The following is a 15,021-nucleotide window of genomic DNA, read 5'->3' as shown; positions in this document are numbered from 1 at the left end:
TTCCCAGTTTATGAGTAGAGATTAGCAAATGACTTTAGAAAGAGACATCAAGTCTTACGACAAGCCCAGAATGATATGAAATGAGAAGGGCAAGCAGGAAGGGTAGGAACAGGAAAAACATATTATCTAAAATTCCATTGAGTTTTCTTTTAAGGCAAACTTTCACCCATTTTCCCCTTACCCTCACCCCTCAACCCTCAGTTTGTTTTCTGTATTTAAGAGTATCTTATGGTTTGCCTCCCTCTCTATTTGGAGGACACTTGTTGGGATGAGCACTGGGTGTTAAATGTAAGTGATGAACCATGGGAATCTACCTCCAAAACCAAGAGCACAATTTACACACCGTATGTTCACCAATTTGACAATAAATTATATTTTTTTTAAAAAAGGCAAACTATATGTAAAAACTTTGCAAAGAAACAAACAATAAAACACCTCAACATAGCCAGCATTAAAAGATAAATGAACAAAGAATGGAATCACTCTTTCAGTCAGTCAACTATTATCATGCAAATGTCCTGAGGCCCCAGAGAGTAAACTGTGTTGGGGATACAGGTTGAATAAAATACCCTTCTTGTCTTTAAGATACTCACCACCTAGCCTGCAAAGTAACAGCCATCTATCTCTTCATCGAGGCATGACTCACCAAAACATGTTACACCAGTCCAGTGAAACAGCAATTCCAGAACAGTGAGGAGGTCATGATGAACTCTTCCCTGGATCTGTGAACACGACAGCCTCACAGAAGAGTGTTTTGCAGACTGCGTCTCTGAGTGAAGACGTCACTAACTTGGGACAGTCTCTAATTTATGTGACATTCCCTCTTTGGACCTGTGTTTGACTCTCACTGCACGCTTTTCCTGGGCAAGCCTTTCATGTGCACAAGTTCAGCTACCATCAATATGCTTATGACTCCCAAAACTGTATCTTTAGACAAAAAAAAAAAAAAACAAAAAACTTCCTGAGTTTCAGAATCATAGCAAGATTCCCTTTTGAGTAACCAATATCTCCTCAAGTGTGAGAATGTCTAAATCTAAGTCACACAACTTGTTGCTTAAGACAGAAATGATACCTAATCCCAGACTCTCCCCCTCCTCACTGGTCAGTGGGTTCTTCCCCTTCCATGTAAGTGTCTCACCCTCCTCTCCTTTTGTAGCCAGAGTCTTGGTTGATATGCTTAATCTCATCAAGATAAAAATCTTCTTCACTGCAAAGGAAACAATCAACAAAACTAATAGGCAACCATGTTTCACCTCATATCCCTGTCTCCAGACTTCCTTCCTTCCATGTACTGCCAGATGGATGAATGGGCTATAAATGCTACCTAGTGATTTTGCTTCTCTAATGTCTTCCAATGGTGTGGCAGCACATCAGGATAATTCCACATCCTCATGAATTGGGTCCTTTCACCCAGCCACCCTCTCTCCCACTGCCTCCAACAGCTACACAGTGCTCTGCCAAATGCATTTTATGCTGTGGCTTGATATGCTATCCTCTGATCTGAACATCCTTCTATTCCCATCTAAGCACCCCTTCTCTGCCTGCATAACTTCTGCTCAGCTCAGTGACCTCTTCCTTTGGGAAACTATCTCTGATATCCTCAGGCTGCGTTAAATCCCCTTCTCTGGCCCTGAGCTCCCTGTACATTCCTTTATTGGAACTCTCTTTAACCTGTTAGGTCTTGGTTGTACTATTTTCCTCTCCTCCTGTATGTATGAGGCTTGAGGCAGGACTGTGTTCTATTTAGCTTTGTATCCCTCATGCTAGCACAAAGCTCATCACATAAGAACCCAACTCTTGGTGGATTATCTTAATCAACTAATGCCATTTGCTGAGCTGCATAATATTGCCATTCAAGAACAAATACTTGAAAGTCTCAGAAAGCAAAGGACTATTCGTGGGCTTTACTCCTTAAAAACAAGCGATAACAGCCGTGCCTGGATGGCTAATTTGGTTGAGCATCTGACTTCAGCTCAGGTCATAATCTCACAGTCCAGGAGTTTGAGCCCTGCCTCTGGCTCTGTGCTAACAGCTTCAGATTCTGGAGCTGCTTCGGATTCTGTATCTCCTTCTCTCTCTGCCACTCCTTTCCCTCTCCCTCTCTCAAAAATAAATAAAAACATTAAAAAATTTTTTAAACAATAATAACAACAACAAGGGCACCTGGGTGGCTCGGTTGGCTAAGTATCCAACTTCTGCTCAGGTCATAATCTCATGGTTTGTGGGTTCAAGCCCCGTGTTGGACTCTGTGCTAACAGCTCAGAGCCTGGAGCCTGCTTTGGATTCTGTGTCTCCCTCTCTCTCTTAAAAAAAAAAAAAAAAAAGAATAAACATTAAAAAAATTAAAGAAACAAAAATCTACATTCTAACGTTATAAAAATATTATACAAAAACAACAGGTTGGATATGGAGACTTTAGATCAACCAGCTGTTTTTATCTACATTTATAACTAATAACCAAATAACTAATTTGATAGCTGTTGTTGTTTAAGCCATTATACTAACTTACCCTTTTGAGGCAGTTGAATCAATGCAGGGGCTGTTTTGGTATCAGATAAGTTCCATCTGTATTCAGCACTGGCAGATCTCACTGGGTACTACAACCCATTGTCTCAAGTCCTTTTCTGAGCATCTACTTCATGCTAGGCAGTGATACTATATTAATGCTTCTCCAAGTGTAGCCCATGAATGGCTTCCATTTATATAACATGAGGATCTTCCTAAAAATGCATATTCTTACACATCACCCAAGATGTCCTAAATCAGGATCTCTAGAGCCCAGGTGTCTGCTTTTCAATAAGGGTCACCCTACCAATACTTATTCAAACTAAAGTTTGAGAGCCATTGGGCTACACTTTGGACAATCCCATGGATGGTGGAAGAAAAGAATGGAAGAGTAGAACGACGAGAGGATGAGGAGGTCAAGGTGGAAAAGAGAGTGATACGTTAATTAGGATACAAGAACAGCTGCTGTGACAAGAGCTTTCTTTTGGTGGTTTAAAATAAAGAGAGTTTATTTCTGGGGCTCCTGGGTGGCTTAGTCAGTTAAGGGTCCGACTTTCGCTTAGGTCATGATCTCGCGGTTTGTGGGTTCGAGCCCCGCGTCGGGCTCAGTGCTGACTGCCAGCTCGGAGCCTGGAGCCTATTTCAGAGTCTGTGTCTCCCTCTCACTCTGACCCTCCCCTGCTCACGCTGTCCCTCTCTCTCTCTCTCTCCTAGAAATAAATAAAAATATTTTAAAAAAAAAGAGTTTATTTCTATTTCATAGAACAGTCTGAATGTTCAGAGTCCAGGACTTATTTAGGAGACATCAAGGTGTCAGGGAGCCGGACTTCTTCCACCTTGTGGCTCTGCCAAACTTAGAGTATTTCCCTCATCTACATGGTCTAAGGTGGTTCATTACCTCATCCTCATTCCAATGAGAGGAGAAGGAAAGGGAGAAGACACTTTCCCTTAAAGGCACAGGCCAGAAGGCATGTTCCTTTTCTAGAACTTACTCATGTATTTTCTCCCAATTACAAAGAAAACTAAGAAATGCAATAGGGGTAGGAGAAGTGCATGGACCCAAATAAAAATTGGGTTTCAGTAACAACTGAGTAAAGGGGAAAGAGATAATTGGGTTGATTTTTGCAGTCCCTGTCTCCTGGGAGAAAGAGGAAAGGGAGAGAGGAAGTAAAAGTGAATGAGAAAATATGAAATCAGTTATTGTCAGTTCTTCACAACATCCTCCATTCCCCAACCATCCCCAACCCTTACCCCAACACATTTACTTTAGCCTGATGTTCCTGATTTTCTAAGTGTCTTTAATCAAAATTGTTGAATTCACTTTCACTCATATATCTTCTTCCTTGGCTTTGGATATTGACTTTGATTGGAAAATAATCTGCTGCCAATGTTTCCAATATCATTGGCATAATGGGCTATAGGCACAAGCTATTTATCCAAGTTCTCTGCTTGGATTACATTAAAAGTAATGTACATACATGTACATCTCTCATACATTAAAAGTCATGAGATTAGAGATGAATTTTAAACAGCACAGCTTCCTCATCTGTGTTTAAAGATGGCACTGCTTTCTCAGTCCTGCCATAGCACTCTTTCTATATGATTAGTGCCCTCAGGAAGTGGGCAGTACCATGGCCCTGTGCACAGTAAATTGAATTTCCACATGACTCATCACCTCAACTTTTTAAAAATTTTTAATGTTTATTTATTTTTGACAGAGAGAGACTGAACATGAGTGGGGGAGGAGCAGAGAGAGAGGGAGATACAGAATTGAAGCAGGCTCCAGGCTCTGAGCTGTCAGCACAGAGCCCAACGTGGGGCTCGAACCCACAAACTGCGAGATCATGACCTGAGCTGATGTTGGACACCCAACTGACTGAGCCACACAGGCACCCCTAATCACCTCAACTTTCATGTGAAGACTACATTTTGGTCTGTACTCTGGCTGTTGGAGAAAGTCTAAAACATGAAGGGACAGGCAGCTTTGGGGCTACTGCTCCACTCAAACTACCTTTCTTGTGGAGTAAGATCTGCCATGGCCTTGTGCCCAGAACGCTGACCTGTGAGAAACCACCCCCTCCAGCCTTTCATGTGCCTAAGATGAACCATGTGACATTCATTCCACGGATCAGACATCAGGTCAGATCTTATTGCTTTTGGACAACGGCCATTATGAGATTTATGGAGCAAAGAATAGGTACAATACAACCTCAGAGTACATTACAAAGTTAGAGAGTATTTCTAAGCATGGAAATATGCAACATTTCAGGGCTAATGTCATAAAAAGAGGCATCAGACCAATAGATCACTGTCTCCACTCAACTGTAATCTCTAAAAATAACTTCAGCTCTCATTTCTGAGAATGAGAGAAACTTTAGAAGTTACATTCATGTTTTTAGGAGTCCATATGTAACTCCTAAACTCCTAACTTTTCCAAAACTGAACTTGAATACGATCTAGTTAGAATTACATCCCTCAAAGACATTTCAGTATAGATTCAGATTCACCAAGCAAAGTCAAAGATAATGTGGTTTTACTCCAAAGCACAGACTTAAACACATGGCAACACTCATCATCCTCAAAGTTCCCAGTTGCTTCATTTGCTCCCAGGAGTCAAGTGGTTTCTATAAGAAAATTACATGCGGTCAGAAAATTACAGGAGGCCTGGTTCTTAGGGAGTAATGATCCATTCATTTGATAATTTGCTAAATGCTTACTCTTTCTACTCGTCATTTTTTCCTTCTTGGTTAGCACATCACGCAAACTGTGACAAGAGATAAAGATATGGAAATGCTCCCAGAAAAACAGGCCAAATGATGAAAAAAAAAAAGAGAAGATACAAAATGTTTTTTAAAAATAAACTATGTTTTTAGAAATGCCTTTATGAAAAATACTAGTGGAAAATTTTAAGTGTACTATTGAAGCCCCATAGACACATATTTTCAGAGAGTGATGCCATATGCCCCCATCACTGGCATCGATACTATTGAAAATGGCCACTGAGCCATGTGTAGCAACATGGATGGACCTTGAGGGTGTTATGCTGAGCGAAATAAGTCAGGCAGAGAAGGACAAATATCATATGTTTGCACGTATAGGAGGATTAGGAGGAACTTGACGGAGGAACAAGGGGGAGAAGAAGGGCGGAAATGGTGGGGGAAAGGGAGAGAGGCAAACCATGAGAGACTCTTGAATGCTGACAAAAACTGAGAACTGATGGATGTGGGGGGAGGGGGGATGGGCATGGAGGAGGACACTTGTGGGGATGAGCACTGAGTGTTATGTGGAAACTAATTTGACAATAAACTATTAAAAAAAAAAAAAAAAAGAAAATGGCCACTGAGGACGTCCAAGGACAACTCAAAATAAGCATCTGGCTGTGGGCAAATCCGCTCTGTCTCCAGAGACTTCTCTAGGATTCCAAATCCTGCTTTTTAAGTATGGGTATCTGAGAAACACTAGCCCTTAGGCTATTGTTTTATAGGTAAATCCTTGCATTTAACTATCGTGAGGTTGATGTTCTCATTTGTTGACTATTCTAATCCATCTGCTTTTTTAATGACCGCTTCTCACCGGGACTGGAATAGCAGCAGGGAAAACCGAAGAGTGACTCAACATTATTGCCTATTGCTATGCATGCTGATGCATGGTGATGACAAGAACACATGTAAAAGCCAAGATGACTTTCCACCATGAAATGCAAGATAAGCACAGGGACATCCTCATGTGCCTGCCGAATGGGGCCAATTCTAATATGTCCACAGAACTCCTGGTCATGTGGCCTGGAGTTGTAAACATCAGGCAGATTTAATGTGATAACAACAGCAAGGATTTTAAATAGGTCAGCACTTTTTGGTGTGACTTAATACAGTTTACTTAAAAGAAAAAAATAAAAAATCTATATATAACAGTTTCCAGCTGCAGGCTCTAATTTCCCATGACGGTGCAGGATAGGGTGCTCTCAGGGTTACTGAACAGTTTGACTATATCAGAAACAGGCTGATTGGAATTTGTGCTAACCCTCCTCTTTCTCTCTGCTCTTTCACAGTTTTCTTGTGAAACATATCCAGTTTTAAGTCTTCTCCAGTCAAGCAGAGTGAGGAAAAAAGGAATTTACACTGGATGGCATCTAAAAATATTTTATACCAATTTCAATGTTTGAGGAAAATAATTGTATGATATTCCAATATTAATAGAAGGAAGGAAATGTTTCTTCAAAGATGCCTATCTTCTCATGCCCTACATATTTCCTATGTTGGACAAAAATTTTCCATTCTTCTCATGAAACCAATTAATTATAAGTTGGAAAGTCTAACAGACATTGTGTTTTAATGGATTTCTCTATTTTTCTTTTGAGTTATTAAGGAAGAAGGCAGTAAGCACAGACACTTACTTACCCTCTAGGCTGTAATATCAGGGGAGCAGGCCAGTGATCTAGTCAATGTTGAGTATCTAACTCATTACCTGGAGTATAATAGATGGTTAATAAAATTGTTTGCTGTATGTTAAATGGCTCTTTCCAATGATTAATTCATAGTTTTTCTGTTATTCTCCTATATTCAAATCCCTAACAAAGATATTTTTTAAAGGTATGAGTCCATGAATTTTTTCACTCCAGAGTTTTACAACTCTTCTATCTCGTATCTTTCTCTGGCATACCCAAAGATTCATCTTAGTAATGGAACACAAAGGCTTTGAAGCCAAACATATTCAACCATGTGCCTCCACCACTTGCCTAGCATGGTTCAGTGAGCCGCTTAATTTCTCTGAGCCTCATTTTCCATACTTTAAAGCATTTTGATACTTATTTCACAAAGCTATCTATGAATTAAATACAACCATACATAGGAAACAGCAAAGTGCCTGCACACTCAATAAACAGTTTACTTACAATAACTACTTTACTAGTAGTAGTATCATTATTATTATCCACATGAAACTTCAGAATAATCCTATAACATGCTTTAAAAGTTAAATACCATTGCATGTCTAATTGAGAAATTTTTCTTGCCCATAAACTGTATAAGCTGTTTTTTATACTGTATAATATCAAAGAAAAGTTACCTTAGTTTTTAAAATGCCCAGCGATAGATAAATACTAAAGTATGCCAATTCTTGGATGCAAATTTCCCTAGAGCTTTCTTAAAGAGTCTACACAATTCTTCAGAAAAATATACATGTATTTCTCCATCACAAATTAGCTGTAATTTTCTTGTCAACAGTGTGTCAGTGGCCACAAAATACGAGAGAAAGAACATGCATTCATACACATCCTCATTACAATAAATGTGGGATTGCCTGTTAACTTGAAGAAGTGGGGAGATGGGTCAGATGCCTTTCTAGAAGCATCCATGTTCCACAAAACTTCTTTTTGCCTTGTGACGTGGTTAAAGGGATACACACAAGTTTAAGAGGCTTCGCAAGACTCCTCTTCCTCACGCATCGTGAATAGCTAGAAAGAAAAAGGGTTGTTCCCCTCAAAGAAGTTGAGAAGGGATGAACACAGCAAATACAGACGTAAGACTATAAGACATGTAAGAAATGCACAGCCAGATAGGAGCAGATAGATAAAAACTTGAAAAGGAAAAGACAGAAGAGTGCCTTAGGCCATTACTCTCAATTAAATGACTGAACTACAATGGTTTGGACTGACCTAAAGTCAACACAAATTGGTACATGCATCCAGGTTCTGAAAATCAGAGGTGGAATGGCCTGCCGTCTCATTTTGTTCTCCTTCTACAACCAAGAACCCCTGACAAGGAAATGAGCCTAGACAACTCTTTTACTGTGTGCTGTCAGTCAGCCCCTAACTCTGAACGGTCCTCAAATTTAGGTTTGATGTTTCTCCTTCTAATTCCATTTCCAGTAAATGGATATTTCCTTTTAGATGTTTCACCAAGACCTTAAACAATCATAAGCAAATCCTATACTCATCCACATTACAATAAATGTTATATTCAACTAACTTACAAACCACTTTATAATTTTTTTTTCTGATTGAATTGAAAATTCAGTGAAATTACTTGAGTCCTTCTTAGACTTCATAGTGTTGAAACACCCTAAATAGGTCTACAAATGCATTCATCCTTCTATCTTACATTCGTCTTTCCTAAATTGCTCTATTACCAACAAGAATACCATAACCTTCCTGCTTCTGAAAGTTTGCAGCTTTGGACTCATCTTCAACTCTTCCTCATCCTTAGGGGAGGCAAGAAGCATGGAGCAATCTACATCCTCTATAGTCTACAAGCTCAAAAAGGCTGAAGGAGGAAACATCCAGGATGACTGTGCCTCAGCACCCCTACAGAAGGCCCTTAGAAAGGATCCAAGGCAAGGGACAACAAAGATGGAAGCCATCGATCAGCTCCCCCAATGCCCACACAGGCCTGTATCCCCCCCTTTAGAGTCATAGGGCTGATTTATTCCTACTTACAATTCAGAAAAATTACTTGAGCACCTACATTGTGCCAAGCACTGCTTTGCTTTTGATGATGGAGATAATTGATAAACAAACCCAGCAAAGTGTCTGCCCTCATAAAGCTTGCATTCTAGAGTAAGCTGTTTCTTGGTAGTGAGGAAAAGGAGTCTGAATAATAGACCTTACAGTTGGCATATGATATACTTTTCAATCCTTCTAAATTGTTCTTAATTGTCCCCAATCTAAGCCAAATTTCATTCCTTCTGTGCAAAATGGCATGGCCGGTCTGACCACCAAATACCAAGAGGCTTTCTTAACTACTTGAGTATGTTGTTGGCCAAAGAAAGCCAGCTGCTCCAAAATGGCATGGCAAAACATGTAGAGTAATTTTAATCAATTCTTTCAGCCAATTTTAAAGGTATTTATCACAAAGCGCCACAGTCTCGCTAAAATATTTCTTTAAAGACAAAGAGTGCTTTGTTCCAAACCTCTGAGAAATAAAGGGAGCGCCCAGACACTGTGCCTGTTTTGTAAGTTAAATTGAAAAAAACTGCAACACTGAAACTCGTAGTTGATATCTCTTCAGAAGAGAATTCATCAGTAAGGTAATAATTCCCAGTAGCTATACAAAGAAACCACAGTCTTCAGAAAAACCACATAACAGAGAATGGAATACTGGGAGTAGCCCACATAATTACTCATGATAGATAACTGTATTAAAAATTAAATATAAATTATTGTGGGCATTATAGTTTTGGCACAAGATGAAAAAAGTGCTTTATGTTACTTAAAACTTTCAATAACTGCCTTAAATTTGGCTCCATTGAAAGTAAGCCTATCCTGAGTAAATATAAAGCATTTATTATTTGAAGTATTGCTTTCAATACAATTGTAGCTTTAAAAAAAAGATCTCCTGAATTTTCTAAAAGTTGCTTTATGGTGTTGACCTTGAAAAAAATAAAAATGGATGCAAAGAGTGAATTTTTAACATGGCCTAAAGGAAGATGACTTTAGTATATGAAAATCTCTTGCTGAAATTCAACGAAACACAAAAATCAATTCCAGATGATTTTCAAATCTAAATAGAAGAGGGGGAAAAAGTAAGTCTAAATAAACATGAGAATGTCCTCATGACCTTGGAGAAGGCAAAGATTCCTTAAATAGCACAAAAAGTATCAACCTTAAAAGAAAAAATGATGAATTTAGAGTATTTAAAATTACAAATTTCTGTTCATCACTGTTGAGCGTGAAAAGACAACCTGTACAGTGGAAAAGATGCTTGCAGTAAAAAATCCAACAAAGAGTTGATGCCCAGAATATACAAAGAATTCCTACAATTCAATAAGAAAGAGAAAGACAATCCAATAGAAAAATAAGCAAGACTTCAACATGTACTTCATATAAAAAAATATCTAAATGCAGGGGGAGCGGGGAGATGCACCTGGGTGGCTCAGTTGGTTAAGCATCTGACTCTTGATTTCAGCTCAGGTCATGATCTCACAGTTTGTGAGATCAAGACTCATGTCAGGCTCTGTGTTGGCAGCTTGGAGCCTGCTTGGGATTCTCTCTCTCCCTCTCTTTACCTCTCCCCTGCTCACTCACACACTCATGCTCTGTCTCTCAAAATACAAAAATAAATAACAACAAAAGATATCCAAATGGCCAAAAAACATGGGAAGGAGTTCAACTTCATTGCTAGGAAAATGCAAATTCAAGCCATAGGAAAATATCTTACATTTCCCTCTGTACTGAAATTTAAAAGGAGGTTAATACCAAGCAGAGCCACTGGCACTCTCACAAGCTGCTGGTGGAAGGGCATTTTGGTACAACTACTTTGCAAAACTGTTCCTGCAGCATCTGCTAAGCAGAGTCTTTCAAAGTTTGGTCTGTGGACCAGCAGCATCAGCATCACCTGGAACTCATCCAAGTGCAAATTCTTGGGCCCCATCACAGACCTCCTGAGTCAGAAATGCTCCAAATGTGTCTGAGAGATGTGTCATTTAACAAGGCCACCAGGTGATTCTGATTCGTGTGAAATCTTGAGAACCACTGTGCTACAGCTAAACGTGTGCAAACCCTGTAACCCAAAACTTATACTTAGATACAGGTACAGAAGTCATCAAAAAGTGTGTGAGAATGTTCACAGAGGCACAATTTACAACATTCAAAAACCCAGAAACTAGCTAAACACCCATCATCAGAACAGATAAATAAACCACAGTGTAGTCAGTTAATAGAAACCTGTACAGAAATGAGGATGAGCAATCTACAATTTCACACAACAATGTAGATAAACCTCACCTACATAATGTGAACAAAAGAAGCCAAGAGAAAGAAGTACACCCCGCATGATTCCATTTATACAAAATACAAAAACAAGTTAAATCAAATCTTGTTATAAGTCAAGAAAGAAAATAAATAAAAACTTGTTCTGCTTGGGAGACCAGTGGGTAGAACTTGGGTGGGGACTTGACAAAGGTTTCTGGAGGCAATTAAGCTTCTGTTTCTGGATCCAGCATTGGTGACACTGGTGGTCAGTTTATGAAAATTCATTGAGTTTGTAACATTCATTATAGACTTCTAATATGGATACTTTTCTGTGCTCAGACTCTACCTCAATAAAAAGTTGTTATTTTAAAGAACTTCATCAGGGCGCCTGGGTGGCTCAGTGGGTTAAGTGTACAACTTTGGCTCAAGTCATGATCTTGCAATTGGTGGATTCAAGCCCTGCATCAGGCTGTGTGCTGACAGAGCCTGCTTCGGATTCTGTGTCTCTCTCTCTGCTCCCCTCCCTTGCTTGCACTCTTTCTCTCTCAAAAATAAAACATTGAAAAAAAATTAATAAATAAAAAACTTCATTAAATTATTTCTTTTTAGGTTGCATAAGTGAGAATTACTTCAGGTAGGATATTTGCACTGGAAAAAGTTTAAAACATTAAAGAAAAATAAAGAGCATCAGAAATAATATATAACTCTGGGGAACTATGGTAACAGAAGGAGAGGAAAGCTCACAAGGTCTTGTACCAATGAAAGCTGCCCTGGATGGCTGCTGCATCTGGGTACTAAAAACAGTCCCTGGGGTCTGATTGGGCAGTAGAAACCCACCAGTGGGCATTGCTCATGAGTAAATCTAAGCTTTAATAATTAAAATGTAAGCACTATATTTCTATATCCCTTAACTCCATAGGAATTTTCAGTGGTTGTAATTGCATTAACCTACTCATCAGTCAGGTTAAACAGCTGTCAGGAGGAAAGTGGAAACAGACAAACACATTAATCAGCCGATGTTTGCTTCTCATTGAAGTTTGTTAATTTTTTTTGCTAGCAGAGTCAATGGGTTTAAAACAGAAAACAAATGTTATCTCATCTCTGTCATCAGCAAAGCTTTCATGATGCCTTGAATGCTGTCTTGAGGAGCTTCTGGGCTCTGGCTTTGACATGCACTCAGGCTGGTTTTTACCATCAAGGATATTGACCTTGGCCAGTTATGTCACTCAGGTAACTTGATCTTAAAAACACACCCTACAATGATTTCCTTTTTAAAAATGTTCTCTATCTTGGCTTTTATTTTTTGAAAAGGTAATTTGCTTGCAGGGTTAGAAACTCAAAAGGAACAAAAGGTTATATGGAAAAAATGCTCCCCTCCTGGCCCTATACCCTTTCAGTTCTACTCCCTGAGCCTATGTTACTGGTTTTCTATGTACTTCCCAGACATTGGCTATTTATTAGAAAAATCTATAGCTGTATCAATATACTCTGTTTTATCCTTCTTTCTATACCAAAGAACCCAAATCTTTTTCTTCTTTCTATACCAAAGAAACCAAATCACCATTGTATGAATAAATGTGCCACAATTTAACCAGTCCCACAATAACAAGCATTTATGGCTATTAATCTTTTCCCAATTTGAAGTGCTATGATGACTTTTTTTCCATATCTCTGTAAACATGTCAGAGGGGTTACATTTCTAGTTATTTCTCAATTTTTTGGTTAAACTCTTAATTTTGAAGAAATTCTAAACCCATGGAAAAGTTGCAAGAACATTACAATGAACTTCTGGTAACATTTCAGTATGAATTTCTTCAGCATTATGATCCACTGACCATTCTAATATGAAGAGATAGGTCATTCCTACTGAATCCTATGAAAAGACCTGAGTATTTGAAGGAGTTTTTTAAAAAATTAAAAGGCACCATAAAGGAGGCAAGAGACACAGAAGAAGGGGAGGGAAAAAAAAAAAAAGAACACAGAAGAAGGATATTAAGAGCCCAAACAACAGCCAGCCTCACATGGCTGTCCCTGCCCATATGTAGTCTCTCACCCTGTTCACCCTCCCTGGGGGGAGGGGCAGCAGGCAGCAAACTCTCCTATAAAGGACCAGAGAGTAAATATTCAGACATTGCAGTCTGTACAGTCTCAGGCACACTTACTCAGCTCCATTGTTATAGCATAAAGTAGTCATAGGAAATATGTAAATGAGGATAGTGGCTGTGTTCCACAACCATTTGCAAAACTATTTACAAAAACAGGCAGAAGTCTGGGTTTGGCCCAGTGGCCACAGCTTGCCAAGGCCTGGCTCTTGTGATATGAAAATTACTCCTTTTCAAGGAGATGGGCCTCTAGACTCATTCCAAACACAGAGAAACATTTTCAGCTCTCCAAAATCAATCATGAGCACCGGTTGCTGGCCTCTGACTTGGGATAACTAGATTGTCATTCTCAGTGTTAAATCGAATTCCATTGCTCATCTTAAAGTATGTCAGGATTTCACTACTAATCAGTGTCACTGTGATGTGCTCACATTGGCACGGTCCTTGAATGGGGACACATGCACATGAGCAGGACCAATCAGTCCGCCTGAAGACAGGCATCCTTAGAGCCCCCGGGCTTGGGATGGGTAGGTATGGAAACACATCCTTCTGCTCCAGAGAGAAAATATGATTTTGACATTTGGACTTTCCCACAACACAAAGTATAGATGAGACCGCCCAAGCTATGTGGTTCCCTTGGGTAGAAAATACACACAAATATTTTCCAATCAGTTTGATAAGTGAAACCTTTATGGTCAGTTTCCATTAAGCTGTGTAATTTTCCCTCTTGAATCAGATGCTTTATTTCACTGGGTTGTTATTTTCCTGGAGGTAAGGGACTCTGGAAGAACAGCTTTACTGACTAAAAACAAGCTATACCTTTGGGGCTCTAGAAATGTAGAATAACAATCAACCCAATGCTTAGCCAGGAGGTTCCACCTCTAATTCCTTCTCATCATGTCGTGGGTCAAATTCATCCACACCCTTCTCCTCAAACCTTCTCTTCTTTTCCATTCACATCTCACATTTCTGTCCCTTAGCCTCTTGCTTCAAACCAACCCAAAAAAATGAATAAAAGAAAATTGAGGGTAGCAAGACATATTGATTAAAAAAAGAAGACTTAAGAAAACGTCTTTAACATGACCTTTTGGGGTGGTTCTTTGACAGTAAGAAGAAAACCTAATCTATGACAGATCCAAGCCACTGGTGTCATGTAATAAACCCAGAATATCCTTCCTAGGAATTCCTATCCTAGGAATATACTTCCTATTCCTCCACTGCTTCCTTTTGTGATTTAATCTCAGAAGGCATCTTTATGATACCTGCTATTGGCTTGGAATTGATGTCAATTAAAAGCAGCATATTATGACCATTATGCAATCAGATAGGAATAAGAAAACACTAGTATACAAATAATGACATAGAACATACAAATTTGATCATTATGATAATAAATGTGTTTGTTGAGAGGCTGACAAATAACCAATGGCTTATTGGTACTATCCTCTAATCTCTAGGGAAAAAACAGAAACCAAAATAAAAAGGTAATATGCACTAAGTTTAAAAATAAGAAAGAAGAGGGGTGCCCAGGTGATTCAATCAGTTAAGCATCCAACTCTTGATATCAGCTCAGGTCATTATCCCAGGGTTGAGGGATCGAGCTCAGCATGGACCCTGCTTGGGATTCTCTTTCTCCCTCTCTCTGCCCCTCCCCTGCTCACTTGCATGTCCTCTTTCTCAGAATAAATAAATAAACATTTTTAAAAGATAGAAAGAAGAGTGTCCCCT

The sequence above is a fragment of the Crocuta crocuta genome, unplaced genomic scaffold (genome assembly GCF_008692635.1).
Source record: "Crocuta crocuta isolate KB4526 unplaced genomic scaffold, BGI_CrCroc_1.0 scaffold84, whole genome shotgun sequence".
In the NCBI taxonomy this organism is placed as follows: domain Eukaryota; kingdom Metazoa; phylum Chordata; class Mammalia; order Carnivora; family Hyaenidae; genus Crocuta; species Crocuta crocuta.
This window is presented reverse-complemented; position numbering follows the sequence as displayed.